Genomic DNA, 8831 nt, shown 5'->3' with positions numbered 1-8831 from the left:
CAACAATCAGTTTGTACGATTTTTAAAAACCTTTTCAGACATTTGTGCTTTTATGTTTAATGTCAGAAAACCAACCTGTGGATGTTATTTTCTTACTCTTCTGTAATCAAAAATCAAATAAAAATACTTTTTTGTGATTAATAGAACAAACCCACTTCAAATATTCTTAATCATTTACTTCATTAACATATTTAATGCTGCGTATTTCTTGTGTATGTGATGGATGCTGTCAATATGATCTTTCTGTCTAGAGCAGCATCTCATTTCTCTGCATTATTGATTCAGTATCTGATTGTTTCAATGTGTTTTCATTGTTCACGGCTCCAACCACTTCAAAACCAAACCGGACTCTCCGACCTTTTCCAACATCAGTCCCATCAGCCTCCACACCAACAACAACACAGAGTTTAATCTCCAGATCAGGAAGCTTCACACCTTCATCATCTTTCCCTGAAACCACAGAGCAGTTTACAGGTACAGGACAGTTCATGTCTGTCCATCTGTCCATCACTGTCTCTCTGCAACAAAACGTCCTCTTAAAACAGTCAAATTCAGCATAACAACGTTGTCTAATGAGAATAACAAGATGGTCCAACATGTGTTTCAGCACAGCAGACAGTTCAGCACCTAGAAGAAAACATTTCACATTCAATTTTACAATAAATTTTTTTTTGTCTTCACACCTAATGTTTAAACACATCCTACGTTTCTAATGATGTAAGGTAATTATTAACATGTGATGTCAGCACATGACAAGTCAAGAAACATTCAGAAGAAATTCTTCGGGATTCTTTTTCAACAGGAGGATCAGGTGAGGACTGATTACCTGACTGTGTCTGTAAAGCTGCAGCACAAACTGCTTCTGGACATTCATTGTGTTCATTTTAACAAATGTCAGATTTGTATCACAAGTTTTCATGTTGCTGTCATGTTAATTCGTTTTACTCCAGCAATCAGACTGTGTCTGAGATGTTTTTTCAACAGGAAGATCTCATTTTTGATGAAGGTTTCCTGTGTAGTTTTCTTGTAAACTAGGTTATATTTATATTCAGTGTTACTCACCAAAACATGCTGAGTGTATCCTTTACGTCCAACATAAGTGTTGAATATGTTTCCTCAATCATAAAATATTTGCAAAGCTGAATATTTAAAGTATTTTAAATCTTGCTTTGCTTGCGGTCTTCTTCTCTCCTGCTTTTGTTGGTGCATTGCTGTGTTTCTGGGCAGGTTCCTGCATCCTGTAAATCAGTGGGATGATGTAAAACCACTGGCAGGATTGTGTTTCACGTCAACCACGTGTGCACAACGTAGACCCACGCGTAAAAACAAGCTACTTATGGTCAAAAACTCCACAGGGAACCTTTAATCTTCTAATACAAGACAAAAGATCCCAGTCTTTCAAACTACTACATGTCTCTCTCTCTCTTCCTTTCCAGCCGTCTCTGAGGTCTCTCGCCCAGGTTACTTCTTGCCTCCAGTTGTATGTGTGCCTGTGATTGTTGTGCTGTTGGCTGTTGTTCTGCTGCTCCTCTACAAATTGAAGAAGAGGAGGAACTCTGGTTTGAACACCAGAGGAACCTCAGACAGCAGAAACATGGAGGTGACTTCCTTTAACTCTGTATATCTCATGTTAACTCTTACTGTTGGCATTTATACATTTTATTTTTGCAGTTAGGAATAAACAATCTCATGTCTGCAACTATGTCACTAGTATGAACAAAACTATAATTAAATAAAATCACAATTATTGTTAATAGACCTCTGGCCTGTCCAGTTGTTATCACTAAAATATCAGCAAACAATTGAAGAACACAATATCTGGGCTGTTACCGTGGTTACTGCTATATTGGGTTTGATTTTGATTTGATTTGTCATTCCTGTTTTATTTTCAGTTATGTGTCACCTATGAGAACCGTCCTCCAGTCTCCAAGTATGGAGACAACATCTACCAGAGCCTGGATCCAGGCAGCAGGGATCTGGACCAAACCTACTCTACACTCACAGCAAACACATGACGATGTTTGGATTTGGATCTGGATTCTGTACTGTGCAGGTTAACATGTGCTGCAAGGTTCCAGTTTGTTCCACTTTCTTTCTTTTCTTTTTTTTTAATCAGCAGATATTTACTATAAACATGCTATTTTTCACCTCTATGCTGATGATACACAACTGATCATGTTTCTGAGATGTTCAACAACTTCTCACTTGCTTATTCTGAAATGTTCATTCTGTCTTCATAAATGTAGATGTTGTTTGATATTGTTCTTTTACACTTTGAGCCAACTCTGTCTCCTAGAAATTACATTCATATTCAACTCAATTGTAACAGCAAATATGTTTTATTAGAAACGTAAAAATTTTGTTAATTAATGTGTTTAAGTTGCAAAAATGTTGATACTGAACGTATGAGTGAAATGTTCAGAGACAATGTACCTAGTCTTTTTTTCCACCAAATTATGTGATGTTGCAGTAAAATATCAGCTGGTAGAAACTCACAGTATAAAAGTGTTTGTGGTTGTGTTCAGACTCTAGCAGCACTTGGTTCAGGTCAGAGAAGGATCCTGGTCTCTGTTTAATACAGAAAAAAGTCTGCAGTGACTTGAAGCTCAACATGTTTATGAACATTTAAGCCACAGCAGCATCTTTCACTAACCTGAACCAAACCTGAACACACACAGGACTCAGGATGTGAACACGGGTCTCTGCTGTCACAGTCCTGCATCTTGTAGCCCCCCATCCACCCCGACCTCCTCCCTCCCACTGCAGAGACACATAGAAATGTAGCTTCATTCATTACTGTGAACATCATCCAGGCAGAGATTATGTTTGATAACACAACATTACTGTAAAACAGTTTTGTCGTATATGAAGGTCATTTCTAGAATTCACAAGTCTGATGGCTTCTGGAAAAAAAAACTTCCTTCTGTTTATTTTACATGCAGGAGATCTAAAACACATTCCTGATGGCATCAGGTTAAAGTAGTCATAGAGGACATCATGTGTGTGGTTGCTGATAATCTTCTCTGCTTTGTTGAGGACTTGTTCAGTATTAAGATGTAACGGATCTTTGTGTTTTGCCAATAATTTTAGAGCTGAAGTTAACAACATGTTGCAATCCATTCTTGTCCTTTTGACAAATGTAAACCAGCAGTTAAAATACTTTCAATAAAAGGATAACTTCAATAAAACGTTGTCAATATTCTCTGATCGACTCTAAATGAGTTTAGTTTGCAGATTAGACGCTGCTGAGCCTTTTTCACAATAACATCTGTACTGTCACTAAATCTCAATCTGTCATCAAACACAGTTGCCAAATATTTGTAGATCTGGACAAGTTCAACACTTACTGAAGCCAAGAATGATTGTTGGAACTGTCTGTGTGTTGTGGTGAGATCACCATTTCTTTAGTTTGGGACACATTTAAATCTAAAAAAGATCTCATCTCTTCATCATGATGAATCTGAACCTCTTTAGATAGGAAGTGACTGCTGCTCCAGCAGCAATACTGTAAGAAGGTCTGTCCACCATAGTGAGTTATTTTACAGCCAGTCTGTGTAAAATTCAGAGTCTGACTCTGGTGCCCTCTAGTGGTAGTATTGAAAAAGACACTTAACACACAGAGAGCTTCAACATTTGATTGTCAAATTGTTCTGAACGCTGCAGCTTCTTAATCTGAGCTGCTACCTTTTCCTGTTTGACATCACATGTTGCATCACGTTTTCTGGACTGTAATCATTATGTGTCACTTTATAATGTGATATTTATGAGGAGCTTTTTTCAAAAATGGAGCACAGCTTTCAGGCAGAGCATTGAAGTCGGCTTGTTTCAGCTGTTTTCATTATGCTTCACAGGGCGGCTGTGACTGAGGAGGTAGAGCAGGTCGTCCACTAATCAGCGGTTAGTGTTCATGTCTGACATTTTCAGAGTTCTAATAAATGCTCATAATAGGTGTATTTCTTAGACAAGTAAAGTCTACATAAATATAACCTACCATAAATCTCAAATGCAGCTGTTCACATCAAACATTTCTTAATTTACAAATAAGAAATGTGCAATACATTTTAAAGTTCATTAAAAACCTTGAGAAGCAAATTGATGGGAGCAAACACATTCTTTGGTGTGGGAAACAAAGGGTTAAACACCTTCATATAAAATATGTCCTCATAGGAGAAGTAATAATTAATACTGAGCATTAATAAAATGCCCTTATACCTTATAACTATATATTCAATGTTTATATGGTGCTCATAAATGGGGTAAAGTGATTATCCTTATCTTCAGTCAGATTTGTCAAAGAGGATTCACAGCAGCTTCAATATGAAACCACTGATCTACACAAATTAATATTACACTTATGTTCATATCTATGAGGCTGTGTGTATATATTTATTTAATCTTCATTGTTGGATATCTCCTGGGATATTATACAGTATGTAAAGATCTGTATGAAGTAAAATGTATTGTGCTGTGAGATGCTGGTGTGTTTACATACTGGAATGTTTGGTTTGTTGGTGTTTAATGTGTCTGAATAATGTGTCACATAACTGGTCCAAAATAAAACTATTCATTCATTCATGTACCTTTAACCATCATCATCATCATCATCATCATCATCATCATCATCATCATCATGTTGTAAACACACAGAGAAACAGTCAAGTCAAATTAATTTATAGAGCACATTTAAAAACAACAGTTGACCAAACTGCTTCACAGAAAAATGTAAAAACACAGTTGAAGAATCAAAACAAAGCCAGATAAATAAAGTAAAGTAAGTAAAGTAAATTGTAATAGATAAAATTAACAATTTTAATATGCTATAAAAAATAGGGGGACTCAAAAGTGATTCAATAAAGGAGGGTCTGTAGCTGGGATTTAAAAGTGGTGATAGATGGGGAGGATCTGATGGTGAGGGAAAAACTGTTCCACGGTCTGGGAACAGTGATGGAAAAAGCTTTGTCACTTTTGGATTTTGACCGGGAACGTGGAACAGAGAGGAATAACTGATCAGAGGATCTGAGGGGTCTTAATGTAGAATATGGACTGAAGACATTAGAGATGTAGGCTGGTGCCAAACCATTCAGAGCTTAAAATCAGTCCTGTATTTCACTGGTATCCAGTGGAGGGAGGCCAGTACAGTGGTGATGTGCTCTCTCTGTTTGGTGTCGGTGTTAAAAGCATGAAAAACTGTTTTCAGATTGCCAACAGAAAGAAAAGGTAATTACTCCGTAGTTAAAAGGTGTAATCTTTTTTCATTAACGGTGTACCAGTACAGTACATACATATATGTAGGTACAGGGGAACAAGATGTGACGTCATTAAAATGTTGAATGCTGGCTTTTGTTTTCGTCTAGCATTATGGCTCCTCAAGGTGCAAGTTTACCCTTTTTTCAGCTCTGTGCACTATTCATCAAATAAATATATAACTACAGATAAAACATGAGGTATGAATCAGAACGCATATATATGGTTCATATGCTCTTCTGACTGCAAACTGTGTAGTTATTTCGAGGAAAGTTTTGAGGAAAGTAAAATTCAAACAACCTGTTTTCACATTGTCCTCTGTAGTTACAGAGTAAGTTATGTTGGTTATTCACCCCTTGTTACGTGTAGTTACAGGGTAAGTACGGAAATTGTGGGCTGCTAAAGCACTGTTAGTTCTCCCCTTGTTACATTTAGTTACAGGGTAACTACAGGGTATACGGGCTCAGCTTTTGTAATATAGCATATTACGTAAACTATACAACTATATGTATCAACAACATATAGAATGTCCATATTGGGATCCCAATTTTGTCCTCTGTAGTTACAGAGTAAGTTATGTTGGTTATTCACCCCTTCTTACGTATAGTTACAGGGTAAGTACAGGGTATGTGGGCTCAGCTTTTGAAATATAGGATATTATGTAAACTATACAGCTATATGCATCAACAACATATAGAATGTCCATATTAGGATTTCAATATCGTAAAAGTTCACAGTTGTATTGATTCATCCAGATATCATAAACTTCTTTTCAAAAGAATGCTGGTTTTCTTTGTCAGCTTTTTGTACACTGCTTCAAATATTTCTTGAGATATACCAATAGAAGCAAAGAGTCAACAGTGAACTTGAACAGTTCTTTCACTTGTTTCATAATAGCTGCTGCATGCTCTCTTTGCACTTCTTGTTTTTCTTTGATACAAGTTTCACAATCCTTACTTTCATCACACTGGTCATTATTGCATTTCTTATCTTGTTTGTCATCAGGATTACTTCTTGTGATAAATGTCTTGTTGCTTTGTGGGCGTGGAAATTTGAATCTACAAGTTGTTCCCTTCTTTTTGCATGTTTTGAGTGCCTTTTGCTGTGTTGTTTTACAATGAACACAGTTTCATACATTTACTGATCTGTCTCTGGTGGCATTTCACATGTCACACATTGATCCATGAATGCTACATATTTCATCATCTTGGTCAATTTGAAGCACATTCTCAACCCACAACAAACAATGGGTTTGTGGACTTCCATGCTATTGAAATTCAATACGATAGAAGTAATCAACTATTTTACCAATTGGCTGAGCTGGCGACATGATAGGAAACAATGGAACCATCAAACATTCTTGCAGCTGTCACAGGATTCCTTTTTAACATGTCCGATGTGTCAGACAAGTCCAGGTCATCAATGCATTTTTGGGCTTCTTGTTTCATTATACTTTGTAGAATTTCTGTCCATCACAAATCAGCAGACGAGAATGAGCAAAACCATCTTGGAATACCCAGTTGTCTCACCATAACAAATAAATCCTTTTGTACAGATTGCCAACAAGCAGGTGTACCTCGTATAGATTTCAGAAATTCATATCCTTCATCAAAGTTTAAAATGCTTCCAAGTGAATCTTTGTTTGTTAACATTTCAGAGGTGGGAAACATTTTGCTTTGTTGGTTTCAGTTAATAATCTCACAGGATTGTTGCCTTCTGCTGGTGCGACAGACAAAATGTCATCAACGTGCAGATCCAAAACTTCTTGTGCAATATCAACTGGTTGCAAATGTGACCATGAACATGTCATGTTGCTGTCTTTCATGTAATGATTCATCAGTGGATTCATCTTCTAATTGTACGTTAGCACTTTGGATTTTGTCTTTACACACGTTTTGATGTATCATCATCATCATCATCATCGTCGGCTTCTTCCTCACATTTACTTGATTTGCATGTTTATACCATTTGTTGCATTCTTTCAAATATGCCAGTGCTCCCTGTATTTTATCTGTGTGAGTATACTGATATTCATAATGTCCTTTGTAAGTTAAGTTTCTTTTCAGTTTGACATAAATCATAAGATCATGATTATCTGGTCTTGGAAGAACATCAGTCACCCTTGTAATATTGGATGGCGCACATGTAACTGGTCCATGAACACCATTTTGTCCACCTTTTGGCAAAGCAAGCACTTTCATGAATGGAATGTACATTGCAATCAAGTGTTGTTATATTGAGTGAACCATTTAGCTGAGGTGGAATAGGATCTAAAGCCAAATTGTTCATAATGGTTTCTTCAGGAATTTTACCAACAAGAATTTTTCAATGACAAGTGAAACAAATCCATAACTCACTAATGGGTCCCTTTTTGAAAATACAGTCTTGAAGATAAATATCAATACGTTTGTGAAAATATGTTTCAATTATACATTTACTACACACTTGTATTCCTTTTTTGGCATATAACTCCTTTTTTTTTACATTTTATCCCCTTATGTTGAACTAGCTGCTAATGACATACTGAGCACACATATTCTGGACCAGTACTTACTTTAAACTGTTCAATCACAAAGTCAATGTCTTGCCTTAATTTACGTGTTTTCATTCTTCTCTCTATATTTCTTACTCTTTTCTGCATGAAATTTGTCAGTTTTGTACCTATTTACACTATACGCTCTGACATTCTTCTGGTACTGTTCATCACTTGCATATTTCTCTTTGCTCATGTTTATTTTTTTCCTATGCACTGGACACCCTCATGGTATCTCCAGAATTCTCTATGAACTGTCTAATTTCTTAATAGCATGTTTGTGTCACATAGCTTTTTTTTCTTTCCAGTTTGCACCAATTTGATACACTGTTGTCCTTGGAGGTTGAATATTTCTTGCACAGAGAGGTACACACTTCTTTGACACTTCATAATGACACTTGTTATAGTGTTTCAGGTAAATTGCTCCATCCTCATTTGATTGCTGCTCGGATGTGCAGTACTAAAACCACTTATTCCTACTGTACATGAAAACATGAACACCAAATAGGTCAGCAGCTGCCTGTATTTCCACCTCACTTGCCCAAACTCCAACATACTTCATGCATGATTCATTCAAATAACCCTCAACAGAAGAAAACCCATGTCAAAGACAATTAATGAGGGCAGATGAATTCTTCTTTATATGCTTAACCATGACAAGTGATATTTTTCTGACTATTTTCATTCCCACTTATAACAAATGATAGAGCTCTAAAAAAGCAGTCAGCATCACCTGCAATAGTTTTTGTTTCCATTAAAACTGATTCTTTTCTGCTACAGTCTTCATTTGACTAGAAAATATTCAATTTCAGCTTCTTTTGTTGTTGTATCATCAAAGGACAAAATTCAAAGTTTGAAGCCTCAGACCCACTTATCAGAGTAACTTCATCTGCATTCAAATTGGACACTCTTACATTCTCTCTTTCATTGATCAAAACAGATGAGTTGTTTGAAGATGCACATTTGTCTGATTTTTGCATTACGCCAAAACACTTCTTTTTGGAATATGAATCATCTATGTGATGAGTACTCTTAACTGGATCTCTGTCCAAAC

The 8831-nt window shown here is 36.3% G+C and overlaps 1 long non-coding RNA gene across 1 annotated transcript; it reads left to right on the top strand.

Annotated features, from left to right (window-relative positions):
- Positions 1-241: 241 nt before the first annotated feature.
- Positions 242-1928, top strand: LOC121896283. The gene is made up of 3 exons (XR_006095955.1): positions 242-474; positions 1437-1600; positions 1893-1928. It is a non-coding gene; the product is annotated as an uncharacterized LOC121896283 (long non-coding RNA).
- The last annotated feature ends 6903 nt before the right edge of the window (positions 1929-8831 follow it).

Source organism: Thunnus maccoyii, chromosome 4, assembly GCF_910596095.1.
Source record: "Thunnus maccoyii chromosome 4, fThuMac1.1, whole genome shotgun sequence".
Lineage (NCBI taxonomy): Eukaryota > Metazoa > Chordata > Actinopteri > Scombriformes > Scombridae > Thunnus > Thunnus maccoyii.
Note: the sequence above shows the minus strand (reverse complement) of the source record. Positions and strands in the feature narration are given on the sequence as shown.